The sequence below is a fragment of the Equus caballus genome, chromosome 8 (assembly GCF_041296265.1).
Source record: "Equus caballus isolate H_3958 breed thoroughbred chromosome 8, TB-T2T, whole genome shotgun sequence".
NCBI classification, from domain to species: Eukaryota; Metazoa; Chordata; class Mammalia; order Perissodactyla; family Equidae; genus Equus; species Equus caballus.
The window spans coordinates 8,117,316-8,141,505 of NC_091691.1; the positions used below are offsets into that span (position 1 = coordinate 8,117,316).

The following is a 24,190-nucleotide window of genomic DNA, read 5'->3' on the forward strand; positions in this document are numbered from 1 at the left end:
GCCCACCCCCTACGTGGTGGCAGTTGGAATCTGCAACCAGATACCACCACTATGCGCCAGCAAAGGTCCACCCCATTAAACAGCATGAAGAAATACATTAACACTCCAGACCGGAAGGAAAAGGATAAGTATCCAGAAACCAATCCTGAAGTCACAGAAATTTACAACATAAATAACAGAGAATTCAAAATAGTTATAAAGAAATGCAATGAGCTACAAGGAAACTCAGAAAGACAGTCCAATGAACTCAGGAATAAAATTAATGAGCAGAGGGAATTTTTCACAAAAGAGATTGAAACTATAAAAAAAACAAGCAGTAACACTGGCAATAAAGAACACAATGAATGAGATAAAAAATAATCTGGAATCCTTAAAAAACAGAGCTGATATTATGGAGGACAGAATTAGCAATTTAGAGGACAGAAATACAGAAATGGTTCAGGTGGAGGAGGAGAGAGAACTACAACTAACAAGAAATGAAGAAATTCTCCGAGAAATATCCAACTCAATTGGAAAATGCAACACGAGGATTACAGGCATTCCAGAGGAAGAAGAGCGGGAGAAAGGAGCAGAGAGTTTATTCAAACAAATAACAGCTGAGAATTTCCCAAACCTGGAGAAAGAGCTGGAGTTACATGTAGACAAAGCTAACAGAACTCCTAATTACATCAAGATAAAAAGACTTTCCCCAGGGTCAGCCCGGTGGTGCAGCAGTTAAGTGTGCACGTTCCGTTTCGGCGTCCCGGGGTTCACAGGTTCAGATCCCAGGTGCAGACATGGCACTGGGTGGCAAGCCATGCTGTGGTAGGCATCTCACATATAAAATAGAGGAAGATGGGCATGGATGTTAGCTCAGGGACAGTCTTCCTCAGAAAAAAGGGGAGGATTAGCAGATGTTACCTCAGAGCTAATCTTCCTTGGGGGAAGAAAAAAAGACTTTCCCCAAGGCTTCTATGAGTAAAACTGGCAATAGTCAATTACAAAGAAAAAATACTAAGGGAAGCAAGGCAAAAGAAAATAACCTACAAAGAAACCCCTATCAGGCTTTCAGTGAATTTTTCAGCAGAAACGTTACATGCTAAGACAGAGTGGAATGATATACTCAAAATCCTGAAAGACAAAAACTTTCAGCCAAGAATAATGTATCTAGTGAAACTACACTTCAGATATGATGGAGAAATAAAAACTTTCCCAGATAAACAAAAGCTAAGGGAGTTCATCTCCACAAGACATCCCCCGACAAGAAATGATCAAGAAGGCCCTCATATCTGAAAGAAAAAAGGGGGGGGGGGGACGGGGCAGGGGTTTACAAAGCCTTGAGCAAGGAGATAAACAGGTAGACAAAATCAGTGCAGCTCTCTATCAGAACAGGTTAGCAAACACATAATTGTAACATTAAAGACAAAGGTAAGGAAAGCATCAAAAGTAACTATAATCACTTCATTTTAATGAAAACTGCTTAGACTAAGGAGGAAGGGGCTATCAGAAAATTGGCTATCTCATCTACAAGATCTTTTACACAAACCTTATGGTAACCACTAAACAAAAAAAACAAAACAGAGACACAAATGATAAAGAGAAAACCATCACAGAGGATCACCAAACTGAACCGGCAGTTAGAAATACATAACACAAGAAACAAGGGAAATACAGAAAAAAACGGAAAATAAGAGATAAAACGGAAGTATTAAGCCCTCATATATTAATAATAACTCTAAGTGTAAATGGATTGAATTCACCATTCAAAAGACAGAATGGCTGAATGGATTAAAAATCAAGACCAAAGAATATGCTGCCTCCAGGAAACACAGCTCAGCTCTAAAGATAAACACCAGGCTCAGAATGAGGAGATGGAAGATGATACGCCAAGCTAAGGGCAAACAAAAGAAAGGGGGTGTTGCCATACTTATATCAGACAAACTACACTTCAAGATAAAAAAGGCAATGAGAGACAAAGAGGGGCAGTATATAATGATAAAAGGGACACTCCACCAAGAGGACATAACACTTATACATATATCTGCACCTAACATAGGAGCACGAAAGTACATAAAGCCACTATTAACAGACCTAAAAGGAGAAATTAACAGCAACACAATTAATAGTGGGGACCTCAACACCCCATTTACATTAATGCATAGATCATCCAGACAGAAAGTCAACAAGGGAAGAGTGGAATTAAATGAAAAGCTAGACAAGATGGACTTATCAGATATATAGAGAACACTCCATCCCAAAACAGCAGAATATACATTCTTCTCAAGTACACATGGAACCTTCTCAAAGATAGAGCATACGCTGGGAAACAATGAAAGCCTCAATAAACTTAAGAAGACTGAAATCATATCCAGCATCTTTTCCAAGCATAATGCTATGAAACTAGAAATCAACTGCAAGAAAAAAGCTAGTGAAGTGACAAACATGTGGAGACTAAACAACAGGCTACTGAACAACCAATGGATCAATGAAGAAATTAAAGGAGAAATCAAAAAATATCTGGAGACAAATGAAAATACATCATACCAACTCACACAGCTGTAGCAAAAGCAATCCTAAGATGGGAATTCATAGCAACACAGGCCCACCTTACAAACAAAAAGAATCTCAAGTAATCTTAAACTACACCTAATAGAACTAGAAAAAGAAGAGCAAACAAAGCCCAAAGTTAGCAGGAGGGAAATAACAAAAATTAAAGCAGAAATAAATGAAATAGAAACCCAAAATAAAAGTAGAAAGGATCAATGAAACTAAGAGCTGGTTCTTCAAGAAGACACACAAAACTGACAAACCTTTAGCCAGACTAAGAAAAAAAGAAAGAAGGCTCAAATGAAGAAAATTAGAAATTAAAGAGGAGAAATTACAATGGATACCACAGAAATACAAAGGGTTATAACAGAATACTATGAAAAACTATACGCCAATAAATTGGACAATCTAGAAGAAATGGATAAATTCTTAGACTCATACAACCTCACAAAACTGAAGCAAGAAGAAATAACCTAAATAGATCAAGCACAAGTAAAAAGATTGAAACAGTAATCAAAACCCTCCCCAAAAATAAAAGTTCAGGACCAGATGGCTTTTCTAGAGAATACCACCAAACATTCAAAGATGATTTAACATCTGTCCTTCTCAAACTATTCCAAAATACTGAAGAAGATGGAACATTTCCTAACTCATTCTATGAGGCCAACATTATCCTGATCCCAAACTCAGACAAAGAAAATGCAAAGAAAGAAAATTACAGGTCAATATCACTGATGAACACAGATGCAAAAATCCTCAACAAAATATTGGCAAACCAAATACAGCAATACATCAAAAGGATCAAACACCATGATAAACTGGGATTTATTCCAGGGATGCAGGGATGGTTCAACATTCGCAAATCAATCAATGTGATACACTATGCTAATAAAATGAGGAATAAAAAGCACATGATCATCTCAATAGATGCAAAGAAAACATTTGACAAGCTCCAACATCTGTTTATGACAAAAACTGTCAATAAAATGGATATAGAAGGAAAGTACCTGAATATAATAAAGGCCATATATGACAAACCCACAGCCAACATCATACTCAATGGTGAAAAACTGAAAGCCATCCCTCTGTAAACAGGAACAACACAAGGATGCCCACTCTCACCACTCTTATTCAACATAGTACTGGAGTTTTTGGCCAGAGCAATTAGGCAAGATAAAGAAATAAAAGGTATCCAAATTGTCAAGGAAGAAGTTAAACTCTCACTGTTTGCAGATGACAGGATTCTATACATAAAAAGCCCTAAAGAATCCATCAGAAAACTATTAGAAACAACAACTACAGCAAAGTTGCTGGGTACAAAAAATCAACTTACAAAAATCAGTTGCATTTCTATACTCTAATACTGAACTATCAGAAAGAGAACTCTAGACTACAATCCCATTTATAAATGCAACAGAGAATAAAATATCTAGGAATAAATATAATCAAGGAGGTGAAAGACCTATACAATAAAAACTATAAGACATTATTGAAAGAAATCAATAATGACATAAAGAAATGGAAAGATATTCCATGCACATGATTGGAAGAATAAACAGTTAAAATGTCCACATTACCTGAAGCAATCTACAGATTCAATGCAATGAAGCAGATTCCCAATGACATTCTTCATGGAAATAGAACAAAGAATCCTAACATTCATATGGAGTAACAAAAGACCCCGAATAGATAAAGCAATCCCAAAAAAAAAGAGCAAAACTGGAGGTATCACAATCCCTCACTTCAAAATATACTATGAAGCTATAGTAATCAAAACACCATGGTACTAGCACAAAAACAGACACACAGATCAATGGAACAGAATCAAAAGCCCAGAAATAAAACCACACATCTACAAACAGCTAATCTTCAACAAAGGAGGCAAAAGCCACAATGGAGAAAGGAAAGTCTCTCCAATAAATGTTGTTGGGGAAACTGGACAGCCACAGCAAAAGAATGAAAGTAGACCATTAATTTATGCCATACACAAAAATTAACTGAAGATGGATTAAAGACTTGAAGGTAAGAGGTGAAACCATAAACCTCCTCAAAAAAAATATAGGCAGTACTCTCTTTGACACTGGTCTTAGAAGTATCTTTTCAAATACCATGTTTACTCAGACAACAGAAATAAAGGAAAAAAAACTAATGGTACCACATCAGACTATGGAGCTTTTGCAAGGCAAAGGAAACGAGGAAGAAAACAAAAAGACAACCCAGCAACTGGGAGAAAATATTTGCGAATCATATATCTGACAAGGGGTTAATCTGCAAAATATATAAAGAACTCAACAAAAAAAAAAACAAACAACTCGATCAAAAAATGGGCAGAAGATATGAACATTTTTCCAAAGAAGACATACAGATGGCCAACAGGCACATGAAAAGATGTTCAACACCACTAATTACTAGGGAAATGCAAATCAATACTACAATGAGATATCACCAGACACCAGTCAGAATGGCTATAATTAAGATAGGAAATAACAAGTGTTTGGAGAAGATGTGGAAAAAGGGAACCTTCATACACTGCTGGTGGGAATGCAAACTGGAGCAGCTATGGAAAACAGTATGGCGATTTCTCAAAAAATTAAAAGAAATACCATATGACCCAGCTATCCCACTACTGGGTATTTATCCAAAGAACTTGAAATGAACAACTCATAAGAGACTTATGCACCCCTATGTTCACTGCAGCATTATTCACTACAGCCAAGAAGTAAAAGCAACCCAAGTGCCCACTGACTGATGAATGGATAAAGAAGATGCAGCATACATATATAATGGAATACTATTCAGCCACAAAAAAAGACAAAATGATCCCATTTGCAACAACATGGATGGACCTTGAGGGTATTATGTTAAGCAAAATAAGTCAGAGAAAAGCAAACACCACATGATCTCATTCACATGTGGAAGATAAAAAAATACATGGAAAAAGAGAACAGATTAGTGGTTACCAGAGGGGAAGGGGGTTGGCAGGTGGGCATAAGGGGTAAAGGGGCACATACATATGGTGACTCACAAACAATAATGTATACCTGAAATTTCACAATGTTATAAACTATTATGACCTCAATAAAATAATAATCCAAAAAGAGGGACAAATAATCCAACAGAAAAATGAATAAAAGAATTGAATATACAATTGCAGAAGAAATCCAAACAGCCAATGAACATAGGCAATGATCCTCAAACTCAATAATCAGGGAAATTTAAATTAGAACCACAAGATACTACTACACACCTCTTGGGTTGTCAACATCTGAAAACACTGACAGTATCAAGTGTAGATGAGGATGTGGAGCAACAGGAACTCTCATTCATTCCTAATGGGAATGTGAATTGATAAACCACTTTGGAAAACAACATGGCCCTAAAGTTAAAGATATACATATCCTGTGCCCTGACAATCATGCTCCTAGGTATACACCCTAGAATACAAATATTGCATTAGAAGAAATGTATGAGAATATTCATAGCAGCATTATTAATAGTAGTCCAAACCTAGAAATATACCAAATATCCAACAACAATAAAATAGATAGTCTGTAGTATATTTGTACAATATAACAGCAATAAAAATGAACTAAATCAATACACAACACACAGGAATGTGCAAGCAAAAGCAGGATAGAAAATATGTACCGTATGATTCCATTCAAAAACAGGCAAAACCAAAGTATCGTTTATGGATGCATACAGAAGTGACACTACAAATGAAAGCCAGATGGTGATTACCATAAAGGCCAGGACAGTAGTTAGTTATTTCTAAGAGCAAGGGAAAGGGATATGTGTAAGAAGGAACAGAAACCATGGTAGCCTTCTGGGGTGCTCGTGATGTCCTATTACTCGACCTTGTTGGTGATGACATGAGTGTTCACTTTATAATCATTCACTACGCTGTACATTTATTTGTATCTGAGGCACTTCAGTTGTGGGTCATATACAAAAAGGTTCAACATACCAAAATGTCTTCAAAAAAGAAACTTAAGAGAAAGAAATGTATGAGCATGATAACAAATTTGTGATAGTGTAACTTTTGGAGCAAAAGAAGGATATTTAAGGGACTTGAACCAATTCTGGAAAAACAGAACAGGGTTTTACTGGGTTGGGAATGGATAAATACACAAATCAACATTGAAAGCAAGAGAGCAAAGTAGCTTGCAAAACTTAAAAGGACCCCAGAAATAAGGAAAAGAATTGTGTCTAGTTTCCAAAAGTCATGCTGCCTCTGCATGCTAGAAGCTACAGACATCCTGAGAATAACAGAATCTGTTTGCAAGACCACAAATTCCATCCTCATGCAACTCAGCTCACTAACTCCCTATCCACTTTCTGTCCTCTTGAGGAGTAGGGAGAAAACACAGAAAATCCAAAGTCTGACTTTTTCCATTATCATGATCAAAAACAACTTCAAGTGAGGCTACTTGATCTAGAATAAAATATTGCAAAATTAACATGCAAGTCAGAAAGAAGTAAAGGTTAAATACTTACCTGAAACAATGACAGGTTCTTGGGGTAGATAAGGATGGAGGGGATAAATATATTAAGATACGAAAGGAGTGGCAAATATAGACAAGAAAACTACACACATCTCATAGCTCAAGTTGTCCAGGAAGGGTCAATATATTCAAAAATTAAAGGTACTCAACAGGCACAATATTGACTGCTTTTATATAAGAATTTCTATGCTATGGGGCCGGTCCCGTGGCCAAGTGGTTAAGTTCATGCACTCCGCTTCAGCGGCCCAGGGATTCGCTGGTTCAGATCCTGGGCGTGGACATGGCATCACTTGTCAGGCCACGCTGAGGGGGCATCCCACATGCCACAACTAGAGGGACCCACAACTAAAATATACAACTATGTACTGGGGGGATTTGGGGAGAAAAAGCAGGGAAAAAAAAAGGAATTTCTATGCTAAAGAACTATATTAAAAAATCTCTTAAATAGGCAATTATGGAATATTCTGATCTTATTAACTCCTGTGACCTTAAGAACCAGAATTCTCAGTGTGGAAGAGACACAGAAACACTGTAATATAGAACAGATTGAATAAATACATTATACAGTAAAAAAAAAAATCTCTGCTTGGTCATTATTATTTAATGGGTACAGAGATTCTGTTTGGGATGATGAAAAAGTTCTGGAAATAGTCGACATGGTTACACAACATGGTGAATGTACTTGATGCAACTGAATTGTATACTTAAAAATGGTTAAAATGGGGGCAGGCCCGGTGGCACAGAGGTTAACTTCGCACATTCTACTTCAGCAGCATGGGGTTCGTCGGTTTGGATCCCAGGTGCGGACATGGCACCCGCTTGGTAAGCCATGCTGTGGTAGGCATCCCATATATAAAGTAGAGGAAGACAGGCACGGATGTTAGCTCAGGGCCAGTCTTCCTCAGCAAAAAGAGGAGGATTGGCGGCAAATGTTAGCTCAGGGCTAATCTTCCTCAAAAAAAAAAGATAAAGGTTAAAATGGTAAATTTTGCTATTTATATTTTCCTACAATAAAGAAGTTTTTTAAAAATTGTTAACATCTCTGCTTATCAAAGAGACCATTACGAAAATGAAAAGGTAAATCACAGGAGTAGAAGAAATATTCACAAAAACATACCTGATAAAGGATTCGTGTCCAAACTATATAAAGAACAAACACAAATCACTAACAGAAAGAAACAAATTTAATGGGCAAAGATTTTAGTAGAAACCTCACAGAAGATACATAAACAGTAAATAAGCACTTCAAAAGATGTACGTCATCAGCAGTCATCAGGGAAACGCAAGTGAAAACACCACAATGAAATACCTTTCACACCCACTGGAAAAACTAAATTAAAGAGACTGATGAGAGTAACTGCTGTTAAGGATTGTTGAGTAGCCAGAACTCATACACGGCTCATGGAAGTCTAAACTGGCACTACTACTTTGGAGAACAGTTTGGCACTTGCTTATGAAGTTAAACATACATCTAACCTATAACCCAGCAATTCCACTCCTCGGTATTAACCCAAGATAAGTGGAAACACAGGATTATGAAAAGGCTTAGACACAAATGTTCACAGTAACTTTATTCATAATACCCCCAAACAGCAAAGAACTCAAAATGTACAGCAACAGGTGATCAGATAAACAAATTGTGGTACATTTCTATAATGGATTACTACACAGCAATAAAACAATAAATGAACTACTGATATTTGCAACAACACGGATAAATCTCAAAAGCATTATTTGACTCAAAACAGCACGTTACAAACGAATACATACTGTATGATTCCATTTAAATAAAGTTCAAAAACAGACAAAACTAACCTATAGTGATAGAAACCAGAACTGTAGTTTGGGTGGAGGGAGAAGGGGAAATAACCAGGGGATGAGAGAACTTTATAATGTGATATATATGTTCTGTATCAGCATGGAGGCAGTGGCTACACAGCTGTAATCATTTATTGAAACTCAAACTGCACATTTCCACCTGTGCATTTCACTATATAAATTCCACTTTGTTTTAAAAAATTCTAAAATAGTATCCTAAAGCAGAGGCTCTAATCCTCATCCAAAAGTAGTAGTATAGTGTCTCCAGAAAAGGTTGCACAACCAGATCACATGCACCACTCTCCCAAAGTCATCAGACTCTCTGTTTCAAATCTCATTCTTTTCCAGGGAATACATATGAACTCCTGGTCTCCCCTATAACCAAAGGACAAGGTTAAGTCTGAGGTTCTCTTAAGGCACTGAAATGTCCACAAAGTTAACTAGCCTCCAAGGAGATCAAGTTCATGACATGATCAAGGGCATATGTTATATGATGGCTTTAGTCAGTTACCTAGCACTTTCTGTCATGCAAATTATTGTTTAACCACTTGCTAGACTGTTTGGGATAAGCAATAGTTTTTTAAAAAAGAAGAAGAAATATTGCACTTTAGGGAACGTTCTCATTTCCTACTTGGAAGAAAAACAGGGTTCTAGTTTCAGCTCCCATCAAATTTCTCACCTGTTAAAAATACAGTAATAGTATTATTAATTGTTAGAGCCACTATCTGAAAGCCCACATCAATTGTTATTCTTTTGTATAAAACAGGCAAGTAACAGCCCCATACACATAAAGTCATCCCAGAATAATGTGTACCTTGAAAACTTTAAGAAGTTTCATAAAAAATCCTATCTTCAGAAATAATGCTCGGTTTAGCTCATTGGGAAAACCAGCAAAGGGTTTTGCTAAAAGCTGTTTTAGATAACCTCAATTGGTATGGCCTGAAAAGGTTTATAAGGTTATCTCAAGAGTGAGGTAATAAGTACGTGACTTAAAGTCACAACTCAGTATCATCAATTTCAAAAGTCTGTATCTACAAGAACTCGATTTCTTAATGAAATAAAACACACTATCAGCTCCAATAGAGTCCCTTCCCCGTCTTTCAGATCCATAGTGTTTTGTGTTTTTTATCTTATTTAAACCTATAATAAGAACAATTTGAACTGAGTGTCTCTTTAACCAGATCTTAAGTTAGAAAATAAAACTAATGTAAAACAGTCTAAGAATATTTTAAATTCTACTATGGATATGTTTTCTTCAAATGAAAATATACAATTATGCATCAAAATCAGAAAACGCACACAGTTTTTCTAAATCATCTGTTCAAGAACTGAGCACATTAACCAGGATAGGGCCAGCTTCATGAGTGCGCAACCTATGGAGTCACATAGTGCCCCACACTTGGTTTAGTGCTCTGCTGTAGCCACTTTGAAATTCTTAATAATTTTTTAAAAAGAGACCCTGCAAATTATATGGCCAGTCCTAAGCAAAGATTCTACGGAAAAATAGGAAAAGAATTTACAAACACCACTGCTCTAATGACCAAGAAAAATTTATCTCTGGGTTCACAAATCAATACAATTTTTTTCCTCTTTATTTCGACCAGAAGTACACACATGGTTCCAAATGAGACTCAGATTTCAGAAAGGTCTGCACCTCTTGAGGCATCATCAACTAAAAAACCAGGCTTTTGGAAGCTCATTCCATCATTCAATGATTTTAGATCTTTTCACATACATTTATGAAATGCATTTTGATGTTTACTTCATTGAGACCCAAAAATTAGATGTAATTCTACTATTCACCAAATTTTATATTCTAAAACTAGCATTTTATAAAAACAAATCTATGGAGCTTTATGAAATGAAAAATGAACAAGCACAAAAAGAGGAAAAAACAAACAGCTCCTAAGCCTCAAGACTGCTGTGATCAAAGGTAAACAGTGTGCGGTAAAGACAAGTCTCCAGAAAAGGACGACTTGACACTCAAACAACTAATTATTTTTATAGCTATTTAAAGTGTCAGCATTCTCTTAAGAAAAAAGATTCAGCCCTGCTGATAAGCACAGTAAAACTGCCAAATCCAAACAAGCTAGATGACAAAATACAGTAAAGCTAAAACATTAGTAGGACTAGAAAGACAATATAGAAAATAAGATGGTATACAATAATGAAGCTTAATCCCTTATCAAGAAGTATCTTAGTTTTGTCAGCAGTAGCAGTGGGTGCTTGACAGAAGATTTTGGAAATAAGGTAAGCAAGGTTAGTAATATTAAAAACATAAGCATCTTAAAACTCAAATACAAAGGATGAGGGATATATTTTTTAATATTATAATTTTATATCCTATTCAAAGAAATTAACTCAGAAAACTGAAGAAAAGCAAGTTTGGGGTTATATGGGAAAATACAGAGACTTTACGAAGGCAAATAAATGGCTACCAAATTGAAAACTTGGTATCACTAAATAATGTTCTACCACAGATTATTATTAAATAGTAACACTAAAGCCAGTGACATTTTCTGAGATGTTAAGAAAGCAAGAAATCCATTCACTCCAAAGCTGAACATTTATTAAATATCTTCAAGCTGAGCATTGCTTTCTACTCACTTTCTTAAAGCCTCTCTTTCAGCACTGAGACAACCTAATCTAATGGGAGAAAGTCAGGAAATCAGGTTTTCCATTAAAACTCCCAGGCTCACCATCCTCCGAGCTGGCCTCTAGTACAGGAAAATGCTCCAGGGTAGGAAGGAAGTCTACTTGCCCTGCATTACTGGGCTGTAAGTTTGCGTTGTTATGGGCACCAGCACAATAGGGTAAATATAAGGGCAAGGAAGCAAAAGGCTGATCGGGTAAGACAGTTTGGTCTATGTGATCAGTATATTAATGAGACGACAACTACCTAAAAGTTCCCAAGCATACACAAACAGACTGACTGCCCAAAAACATTTTATTATGAGGTTAAGGTAAGTACTGTAACAAGACCGGAGAAGTTAAGAAATCTTTTATTCTTCCTAAATCCAATCTTGGTCCAAATTAGAATTGTAGACTATAAAATAGAAAGAGATGCAAACTCATTTTAAGGATGTCAAAATGGAGAGTTGATTTTGTCTCCGTCTTCTAAACTTTCCTCTGGAAAGGGTGCAGGGGGAGAAGGGATTATTTAACCAGACAGTAAACCTAATCAGAAAACCAAATTCTTGTGCAAAAGTCAGGATTCAAATCTAATGTCCTGCTTTTCTTCCTTTATTCTATTCCCACAGCTGGTGATAGAGTAGAGGAATATGACTTCCCCTTTTACTCTGCAGTATCACTTCAGTTTCTGCTGTTTTAAACAAAGCCTGCAAGGGGAATATTAATGTTTAAGAATTTAAAACTTATACTGGCATTTTAAAGAGTGTCAGTTTTTAGGCATTCTTGCACAATTTTAGAGTCAGCCTGATCTTGCCTCAAAACCTAATCAGGCATTTATTAGTTCTGTAATCCTGAGCAGGTCACTTTTCATTAACATGCTTCTGATGGCAACAGTATCTCATAGTGTTATTGTAAGGATTAAGTGATCTAATACAGAGAAGCAATTAAAAGTGCACCTAGCACTTAGTAATGCCCTGTTATGTATCAATAACCAGTTACACCACACACTCACTTAGGTATCTGTTTCTTGAGCTCTCAAAAGAAATATAATTATCTCCCCTGACCAAACAACCTCATGGGATTACTAGAGAATAAATCAGAATACATAAAAAAGCTCTTAAAGGTCTTCATTATAGAAGTATCCATTACTCAGCTCACAAGAGAACTACAGTTAAAATACTGCATACCGGGGCCAGCCCCATGGCCAAGTGGTTAAGTTCATGCACTTCGCTTTGCCGGGCCCAGGGTTTCACCGGTTCGGATCCTAGGCGCGGACATGGCACCGCTCATCAGGCCATGTTGAGGCAGCATCCCACATGCCACAACTAGAAGGACCCACAACTAAAAGTATACAACTATCTACTGGAGGTATTTGGGGAGAAAAAGAAAAAAAAAAGATTGGCAAGGTGTTAGCTCAGGTGCCAATCTTAAAAAAAAAAAAACTTCACACAGAGCTCTGTTTGAATACTATAATAAAACAACATAGACTTAGTAAAACTAGTCTAAAGGGATATCTGAGTATTATTTTCTTAAACAAAACCAAACTCTGAATACAGTCATGCACCACATAACGACGTTTCAGTCAACGAAGGTGGTCCGATAAGATTAGCACCATATAGCCTAGACGTGTAGCAGGCTAGAGCATCTAGGTTTGTCTAACTACACTCTATGATGTTCACACAATGACAAAATTGCCTAATGACAAACACATTCCTCAGAACACGTCCCTGTCATCAAGAACACATGATTGTAAACACCATTATCTTCATATTTAAAAGTTAGTATTTACTAAACTATGGGCCAATCACTAAGCTATATACTTTTCATACATTATCCCATTTAATCTTCATAGGGTTGTTGAGGTAGGTACTACTTATCCCCTTTTCACAGCAAGGACTCCCAGTCTCCCAAGGACTAAGCAATTTGCCCAAGGTCAAAGAGCTAGGACATTTCTAGATTCAAAAATTCCAGAGCAGAATGGACAACACACCATGATGTGGCATGACCATGTGAATGCAGTTTCCCCCTAAAACAATGGTAAGATCTCTTCAAATTCTACAAACACAACAACGTATAATAAAGGACTGAAACTCAGATACTAAGGAAAAGAGATCATACTATAAATTTTACATTAAAATGCAAAGATAACAGAGAAAACACCAGAAGTTATATGTACAAGAGAAAAATTGGGCTCCAGAATATCCAAACAGGACACAAAGAAAAGCACTACATTCTTCAAGAATTTCATTATAGATAATTGCTCATTTGGTTAGATGTGTGCTTAGACCTTTAGTGTTCCAAGTAGAATTTTCATAAGCAAATTTACTCACTTTCATAGATATTATGCATAGTATAAACGTCTTTAACCAGAAATCAATTGCCCTGAAAATGTGTACCATTATAGGGAGAACAGGTAGGAGAATAAATGTGGCTTGGACAAGCACAAGTACCTTCTGTAGAAGGTAGTGATAAGAGACAACTAAAAATGCTCTGTTGGGTTTATAGTATCATCTTGATACTTTATAGTATCAAGGTGCAAAGGATATTGACAGATTAAAGTCTGATTCGTATCTCCCCGTTCAAAAATTACACGAAGCTAATAAAAAATATGGGGCCAGCCCCGTGGCCGAGTGGTTAAGTTCGCACGCTCCGCTGCAGCGGCCCAGGGTTTCATGAGTTCCGAGTCCTGGGTGTGGACATGGCACCGCTCATTGGGCCACACTGGGGCGGCATTCCACATGCCACAGCTAGAAGGACCCACAGCTAAAAATACACAACTATGTACCAGGGGGCTTTGGGAGAAAAAAGAAAACTAAAATCTTTAAAAAAAAAAAAAAATTATGTGAAGATACTAGAATATAGTATACCTGGTGACAACAACCCAATGAAATATAAGCAATAGTCAGCAAGATGCATTTTAATTCTCAAATTTCAAAATGTCTTAACCAATAGTAAAACAAGCTACATTCGCATTTACTTAAGAATGCTTAAAAATATACTAAAAATTCTGATGATGTAGGAACCTGAGATCATATGTGAAACATTTTGCTAATTGTGAGGTATATCCAAGAACTTAGATTATCCTCAAAATTAAACTATAAAAACCCATAAAGGATTGCTCTGTGGTTACCTAAGAAAATGCCCTTAACTTATTCTTAGGATGTAAACTCTATAATATTTAGAGGCAAAGGGGCACAGTGCCTCTAAAATTTACCCTCAAATGGTCCAGACAAAAATGGAGAGAGAATGATAAAGCATATGAAACACAATGTAAACAGCCGGAGAAGGCTAGTGTAAGTTCTTCGTATTATTTTTGTAACTTTTATTAAATTTGAAATTAAATCAAAGCAAAAAATTATTTTTTAAATCTGACACAACTGTGACAGAAGATTAATATTTTTAAATTAGTCTGTACATAGATGAAGATTCACTATATTACTTTACTATTCTATATTTTCCTTATGATTAAAAAAAATTCAAACAAAAAAGAAAGTTGTACTCTAGTCTCAGGAAAAACATATTCTGACCATGAGGAAGGCTGCATCAGACTACCCTAGAATGATGTTATTAATCATCTGAATCATAACTCACCTTGCTCACTTTCATGCTTCTAAGCAATCCGATCGTAACTTTAATAGGTTAGGTATTAACCAGTGTTCTATTAAATTTAGAACTAAAAAACACATATTTTAAAAAAGAACTTTTACTATGAAATTAAAAACAAAAACAAAGGCATTATAGTGATAGAAGTCAAAACAGTGATTATCTCTTTAGGGTATGTATTGACTGGGAAAGGGTGGGAGGAGAGCTGTAAAGGGTCTATCTTAATCTCGCTGAAGTTACACGGGTCTATACATATGTAAACAGTTATCGACCTTTAGTTTAAGGTTACTATACTTTACTATATGTACTTTATATCTTAATCTTCTTTAAAAATAAAAAAACAAGTGCTTTTAGAGAACAGAGAAGTTCTTAGTTCAAATCCAAAACCTACAATACAACAAACTGACATAGATTACATTGACATTCAGATTTATAACCAGTCACTGTAATTTTGGTTAACACTGAGTATACCTCTGAGACAGACATTTTTTAAAAGAATAACCACTGCATAACTTTCAGTAGAAGGTGTGCAATGAGAACAAGGGACATTCAAGGAAGAAAGAAGAGCCAGCTGTCAGGAGTTCCCACCAAATAGCATAAAATGTTGATGAATCTGTAACATTAACTGTCCTACAAAAGGGCTAGAAAACAGGTTAGACACACTCCTCAACTGTCTTAGTTTTAGTCTGATTGAAAAAATAAACAAAAAACGTGGAGAAGTGCTTTTCCCCTTTTGAGGGGACTATTAGAACATAAATTATTTTTTTTAAATATTGCTTTGGCAAAAACAACACTGTATTACTTCAGATGTTGTCCTTTATTTGAAAACAATGTCTGCACGTACAGTACAATATAAACCAAAATCAAGGTATGTAATTGTAAACAGTACCATGAAACTAACATTTACGAGGCAAGTATGGAAATAGATAGGGGTAGATCAGCTACTGCTATCTTCCTTCCACAGGCCTATATCTCATTTCAGAGATTCAAGTACTGTTAACCTCGTGTCAGTATTTCCACTGCAGAATTTAAAATAAATTTTTTTCTAACTAGTGAAGTAAAGGTGCCAAGTCACTATTCAGAAACCACTCTCAACTCTAAGGAAATTAAGGACTCTTCAGCCAACAATTCTTAAAAGTTAATCATTTTTAAGTTCACTTTCTTAATAAACTGAATATAATCGTAAGCTCAGAAGTCCACAAAAAAGTCTGGGAATGACCATTTTTATTAAATTCTGTAACAGGCAAAACTAATCTATTGCAACAGAGATATCAGATCAGTGGTTTGCTGGGGCTAGAGGGAGAAGTGACCACAAAATGGCATTAGGAACGTTTTTGCAGTAATTCTGTCTTCAATGGGGTGGTGATTTTATAAGTGTATACTTCTGGTGAATTCTGTTGTATACAAAACCATCTTAATAAAGTTGACTTAAAAGTTAATCCACACAATTTAGGCTTTGAAAAATGACTGGGAAGTCAAATGCTAAGGAAAAAAAATCACTGAAATTGATTTAACTATAAAAAAGAAAAGGCTATTTGTATGGAAGCCAATCTAGGTGCCTCCCAGTCACAAAGCCCTCACCTGCTCTACTCTCCACACTCCACTCCCAATCCTCAACCACTTGCCCAATGTTACAAGCATTTCACTCAAAATACTGACCTTCCCTTTAAGCGTTAGAGATACCTTTAAAAACAGCAAGTCTGACTAAATAGACAGTACCAAATGTACACTTTCCTAAAACTATCTTACAATAATCTAAAAGGAATTGAGCACATTCTTTTAAAAATCTCCTATAATCTATCAGAGGGAAAAAAAAAGAACTCAATCGAAAAAAGTTGACAAATGATAATGGGAAATCACAGAAGAAATGTAAATGTTCAAATACATATAAAAACATGCTCAACCTCATATATAATCAGAAAAATACAAATTAAAACAATGAAGATAACTATTTTCCATCCATAAGATTGGCAAGAAGATCTTGTTTAATTTCAAATACTAGAAAGTGTAGGGGCTGGCCTGGTGGCACAGCAGTTAAGTTTATGAGCTGCACTTTGGCACCCAGAGTTCGCCAGTTCGAATCCCAGGTGAGGACTTACCCACCGCTTATGAAGCCATGCTGTGGCAGATGTCCCACCTATAAAGTAGAAGAAGATGGGCACAGATGTTAGCTCAGGGCCAATCTTCCTCAGCAAAAAGAGGAGGATTGGTGGTGGACGTTAGCTCAGGGCTAATCTTCCTCAAATAAAATAAAGAAAATTAAAAAAATAAAGAATACTAGAAAGTGTGGGAAATGACTACTTGCACACACTTTTGGTAGAAGTAAAATTCTTACGGCTACATTAAAGAGTGTTTTGGCAGTATACTAAAACTACAGCTATGCTTACCATATGATCCAGCAACTCTATTTCTCTTGATACACTTCAGAGAAGTAGTCACACGTGTACCGAGAGATACATAAAAAAAGTATCTTCACTGAAACAGGTAGTAAGAAAAAATACTGGAAACAACCTTCAACAACATTCAAACTATATTCATTAATAGAAGAATACCTAAGGAAATACAAAATTATGTTCATACTATGGAATGTTATATAATATTTAAGCAAATGTCTCTAAGACATATTGCTGAGGAAAAATGTAAAATGTAGAGAGGAACATACAGTATAGTAAGAAGAAAAAAAACAAAATGCCATACATTATTTAGGGGTGCATATATACAGAAAACATGAGGAAAAAAGCCTAGAAGAAAAAAACAAAACTAATCATAGTGATTACCTGTAGAGAGAATGAGAAAAGACCAGGAATGAAAATGATGGTTAAAGGAATTTTAGCCTTATCTTTAATATTTTACAAGGAGAATTTATTCACCTACTTGTGTACTGAAATTTTATTTTGGAAGGCATTGATACAAACAAGAAATTGATGTAGTATGTTTTCCTCCCTTAAACAGTCTCCCCTCAGAAATACTACTATCATTTCACAGAACTGTTGCTGTGCCTAGTGCATGCACCATATTGCACACTGCTATGGAAAACCCATAAATACTCAAATTTTCTCTTCTAATAAACTACTACCACTAAAGAAGAATAACATTACTCTCTAACATACTTCAAAATCTGAAAAGAAAATTTAAAAACAAGAATTTAAAACAAAAAACTTCAAAGCTACCAACATTGTTGAAAGACATTAAAGACGACTTAAACAAACCAAAAGACATCTCATGTTCATAGATCAAAAGATTTAATTTGCTGAGCCAGCCCTGATGGCCTAGCGGTTAAAGTTCAGCATGCTCTGCTTCAGCAGCCCATATTTGGTTCCCAGACTCGGAACCACACCACTCGTCTGTCAGTAGTCATGCTGTGGCAGCAGCTCACATAGAACAACCAGAAGGACTTACAACTAGAATATACAACTATGTACTGGGGCTTTGGGGGGGTTAGGGGGAAAAAGAGAAAAGATTGGCAACAGATGTTAGCTAAGGGTGAATCTTTCCCAGAAAAAAAAAAAAAAGATTTAATTTGTTAAGCTAGCAATACTACCCACAAACTGATCTACAAATTCAGTGCAATCTCTATAAAAATATCAGTTGATTTCTGTGCAAATATTAACATGCTAATCCTAACATTCATAAGGAAATGCAAGGGACCCAGAATAAACAAAACAATCTTGAAAAAGAACAAAGTTGAAGGACTCACACTTCTCAATTTCAAAACTTACTGCAAAGCTACAGAATTCAAGACAATGTGGTACTAACATAAGGATAAACATACAGATCAATGGAACAGAAAGAAGAGTCCACAAATAAAACCTGACATACACAGTCAACTGAATTTTTTTTTTTTTTTTTGAGGAAGATTAGCCCTGAGCTAACATCTGCTGCCAATCCTCCTCTTTTGGCTGAGGAAGGCTGGCCCTGAGCTAACATCCGTGCCCTTCTTCCTCTACTTTATATGTGGGATGCCCACCACAGCATGGCTTGTCAAGCCGGTACCATGTCTGCACCCAGAATCCAAACCGGCAAACCCCAGGCCGCTGAAGTGGAACACATGCACTTAACTGCTGCACCACCGGATCAGCCCCTCAACTGATTTTTAACAAGGATGCCAGAACAACTCAATGGGGAAAGAAGAGTTTTTTCAACAAATGGCAGTGGGACAACTGAATATCCACATACAAAAGAATAAAGTTGAAATACTACACCTCACACCACATGCAAAAATTCACTCAAAATGGATCACAGACTAAATGTAAGAGCTAAAACTATAAAACTTTTTTGTAACTTAGGCATAAACCTTCACGACTTTGGATTACGCAAATGCTTCTGAGATAAAAAACCAAAACCATAAGTGACTAAAGAAAAAAAATAGACAAATGGGATTTCATACTGCTGGTGGAAATGTGAAACAGTACAGTCAATGTTGCAAACAGTCTGACAGTTCTTCAAAACGTTAAACACATGACTCAGCAATTTCACTGAAAATATGCATCCACACAAAAACCTATACATAAATGTTCATAATAGCAGTATTCATAATAGTGAAAAAGTGCAAACAACTCAATCTCCATTGATGGATGAATGGATAAACAAAATGTGGTATTATCCACACAACAGAATATTATTCAGCCATAAAAAGGAATAAAGTACTGATACATGCTACAACATGGATGAATCTTAAAAACATTATGCTAAGTGAAAGAAGTTGGACACAAAAGACCACCTATTGTATAATTCCATTTATACAAGATATCCAGAATAAGCAAAGCCATGGAAAAACAAAGTCAACTAGCAGTTTCTAGAGGCTGAGGAGAGGTGGGAAAGGGGAGTAACTGCTAAAAGGTATGGGGTATCTTTGGGGGATGATGAAAATATTATGAAATTAGTGGTGATGACTGCACAACTCCATGAATATAAAAATCCACTAAGCTGTACACTTTAAAAGGGTGAATTTTGGGACCGGCCCAGTGGCGCAGTGGTTGGGTGCGCACGTTCCACTTCGGCAGCCCGGGGTTCGCCAGTTCGGATCTCAGGTGCGGACATGGCACCACTTGGCAAGCCATGCTGTGGTAGGCGTCCCACATATAAAACAGAGGAAGATGGGCACGGGTGTTACCTCAGGGCCAGCCTTCCTCAGCAAAAAGAGGAGGATTGGCAGATGCTAGCTCAGGGCTAGTCTTCCTCAAAAAGAAATAAAAAATAAAATAAAATAAAAATAATAATTAAAAAATAAATAAAAGGGTGAATTTTATGATATGTGAATTATATCTGAACCAAGTTGTCATTTTAAAAAAAGAAAAAGGAGAGTAACATATTTACATTCTTACTCCTTGGTTCCTTTTTTAAAAAATGAGATATGTATAGCCAGAGTTCTCCAGAGAAACAGAACCAATAGGATAATCATATGAAGAGATTTAATATGAGGAATTAGCTCAGAAGATTATGGAGGATGAGAAATTCCATGATCTGCCATCTGAAAGCTGGAGACCCAAGTAAGCCAGTCATATAATTCCAGTCCAAGTCCAAAGGCCTGAGAACAAGAGGAGCTAATGGCGTAAATCCCAGTCCGAGGGCAAGAGAAGACCAATGTCCCGGCTCAGCAGGCAGGCAGGAAGCAAAAAGAGGTGAATTCCTTCTTCCTCTGCCTTTTTGTTCTATTCAGGTCCTCAAAGGACTGAACATGCCCACCCACACTGGGGAAAGCAATCTACTTTATTGATTTCATTTAATGCTAACCTCATCCAGAAACACCCTCAGAGACATACTCAGAAAGGGCCCGGTCAAGTTAACATATAAAATTAATAATCACAGTAGTTAACCCTTTAAGTTATATTTGCAATTATTCACTACAATTACTCTTAATTTTTAATCAATTTATCTCCAAGGCTTAGGCCACTCCCAAGCTACTATCCCAATATCCAGACAGAACACAGGACACACAAATTACAACTAGCGTCAAAAAAACTAAAGGTAAAATGCTTTCCAAACTATTTCATGCAAACATTTTAAAAGCTGTTACTATCAAATCAATTATAAACATCAGTATGGATAAGCAAGTTAGCTACAAACTAGAAAAACTAACAATTTCTATTCTTGGTCCAAGAAATAAAAAATAAGATAAAATACACTAACAAGGAACAACCCAAAAAGCTAATTAAGGAAACAATTCTATTTACAATAGCATCAAAAACAATAAAATACTTAAGAATAAACTTAACCAAGGAAACAAAAGACTGGTATGCTAAAAACTACAAAAATGTTGCCGAAAGAAATTAAAGACAACATAAATAAATGAAAGATATCATGTGTTCATGGACTGGAAAGCTTAATACTGTGACGATGTCAAAGTGATTCAATTCAATCTCTATCAAAATCTCAAAGATGCTTTTGGAGAAATACAAAAATTCACCCTAAAATTCATATGGAACTTCAAAGGACCCTGAACAACCAAAACAGTATCGACAGAGACAAATGTTGGAGAACTCACACGACCTGATTTCAAAATTTACTTCAAAGCTACAATAATCAAAACAGTGTGGTACTAGCATAAAGACCAATGGACTAGAAAACAGAGCCCAGAAATAAAACCTTGCATATACGGGCAAACGGTTTTCTATAAGGGTATCAAGACCATTCAGCAGGAAAAAGTCTCTCCAACAAATGGCTCTGGAAAACTGGATATCCACATGCAAAAGAATGAAGCTGGACCCTTATCTTACACCATATGCCAAATTTAACTCCAAAAGGATCAAAGAGCTAAAGCTATAAACTCTTAAGAGGAAAACATATGGGGAAAGCTTCATGGCATTTCATTTGGCAATGATTTCCTGGATATAACACCAAAGGCACAGGCCACAAAACAAAAAATTAACAAATTGTACTTGATCAAAATGAAAAGCTTTTGTGCATCAAAGGACACTATCAACAGAGTACAAAGGCAACCCACAGAATGGGAGAAAATATTTGCAAATCATAATATCTGATAAAGGATTAATAAATAGAATATATATATTTTTTTAAAACTTCTACAATTCAACCAAAAAAAAAATTTCACAAATGGGCAAAAGACTTTGTTAGGGACTGAATGTTTGCAGTCTCCTAAAATTCAAATGTTGAAGCCTAATCCCCACCCAATGTGACTATAGTTGGAGAAAGAGCCTTTACAGAAGTAATTAAGGTTAAATGAGGTCCATAAAGGCCGGGCATCGATCCAATAGGATTAATATGCTTATAAGAAGAGACACCAGAAAATGTTCTCTACCCTTGCTCAGAGGAAAGGCCGTGTGAGGACAAAGTCGCCTTCTTCAAGAAAGGACAAGAGCCCTCACCAAAAACCAAACTCTGCTAGAACCTTGATCTTGGATTTTCCAGCCTCCAGAACCATGAAAATGTAAATTTCTGTTGTTTAAGCCACTGAAACTCTGGGATTTTGTTATGGCAGGCTGAGCAGGCCGATACATACTAAACAGACATTGTTCCAAAGAAGACATACAAAGGGCCAGTAAGCACATAAAATGTGTTCAACATCACTGGTCATTAGGGAAATGCAAATCAAATCCACAGTGAGGCACTACTTCATAGCCATTAGGATGGCTGTTAAAAAAAAAAAAAAAAAACACTGAAGTGTTGGCTAGGGTGTGGAGAAACCGGAACTCTTGTGCATTGCTAGTGGAAATGTAAAATGATGCAGCCACTGTAGAAAACAGAATGGAGGTTTCTCAAAACAATTAAACATAAAATTACCATATGATCCAGCAATCCCACTTCTAGGATATATACCCAAAAGAACTGAAAGCAGGGACTTGAACAGCTAGTGGTACACTCATGTTCATAGCAGCATTATTCACAATAGCCAAAAGCATCCATCAATGAATGAATGGATCAACAAAACACGGTATATAGGTACCACAAAGGAAATTCTCACACATGCTACAACATGGATGACCTAATGACATTACACTAAGTGAAATAAGCCAGTCACAAAAGAACAAATATTATGTGATTCTACTTATATGAGGTAATTAGAGTAGCCAAATTCAAGGAGATAGAAAGTAAAATGACAGTTGCTAGGAGAGGGATGAATGGGGAGTTAGTGTGTAATGGTTATAGAGGTTAAGCTGGGGAAGATGAAAAAAGTTCTGGAGACTGATGGTGGTGACAGTTGCACAACAATGTGAATGTACTTAATTCCACATAAGTGTACACTTAAAAATGGTTAAAATGGTAAAATTCATGTTATATATTTTACAATAAAATCATATATGTGGAAATAAAGTAAAAGTAGTAAAGTGAAATAAGAATTTCAGAAAATGAACAATGCATTAAAAAATTAAAAAATCCTAAGTTCCTCCAAAAGAAATTCCCCAAAATATTAACAAGATGTTCATTAATATATTATATCATTAAAAGAGGACAACACCCCTCCAAAAAGAAAACATAAAACCCTGTGGAGTTTTTTATAACTGTGACAAATTAAATTTGTAAGCTTTTTTTAAATCTTTAAAATTTTAAAAAAATTTAGTAAAACTTGAAGAAATTAGTCATTCACATATCTTCAAAGAACATCAAAAGGCAAAAAAAAAAATTAGAGGGGCCAGCCCAGTGGCACAGCAGTTAAGTTCGCATGTTCCACTTCATCAGCCCAGGGTTTGCTGGTTCGGATCCCGGGTGCGGACATGGCACCGCTTGGCAAACCATGCTGTGGCGGGCGTCCCACATATAAAGTAGAGGAAGATGGGCATGGATGTGAGGCTCAGGGCCAGTCTTCCTCAGCAAAAAGAGGAGGATTGGCAGCAGATGTTAGCTCAGGGCTAATCTTCCTCAAAAGAAAAAAAAATTAGAAGAAGCAAAACTCACAAGCTTTAGTTTTTTGCATTTGGTCAGCATCAATCTTTAGGCCAAACGTTATCTGATTTATATCCATGCTTTATATCAAAGCTTGAGCAGTTTCTACCATAGAGATCTATATACATAAGGTTAAAAAACCGTATCCATAATAGGTATACAACACTAGTCTTGACATGATTTCCTTTGCCTCCAAGATTCTTTTCCTACCATTCAAAAAGTTTAACTATCAATCATTTCCTTTTTTTAATGTAGATGCAAAATAT

General features: G+C 36.2%; 1 protein-coding gene across 49 annotated transcripts in view; it reads right to left on the bottom strand.

Annotated features, from left to right (window-relative positions):
- Positions 1-24,190, bottom strand: part of MTMR3 (myotubularin related protein 3) — a 141,853-nt gene that overhangs the window by 90,751 nt on the left and 26,912 nt on the right. For 11 of the 49 annotated variants that reach the window (XM_070276225.1, XM_070276229.1, XM_070276224.1 and 8 more), the window contains exon 2: positions 17,183-17,220. The exons of 35 other annotated variants lie outside the window; for them this stretch is intronic. The gene's annotated coding sequence lies outside the window, so the exon portion shown is untranslated. The remainder of the gene's footprint in view (positions 1-17,182; positions 17,221-24,190) is intronic. 3 more of the 49 variants (XM_070219768.1, XM_070219760.1, XM_070219756.1) reach the window with 1 other exon arrangement.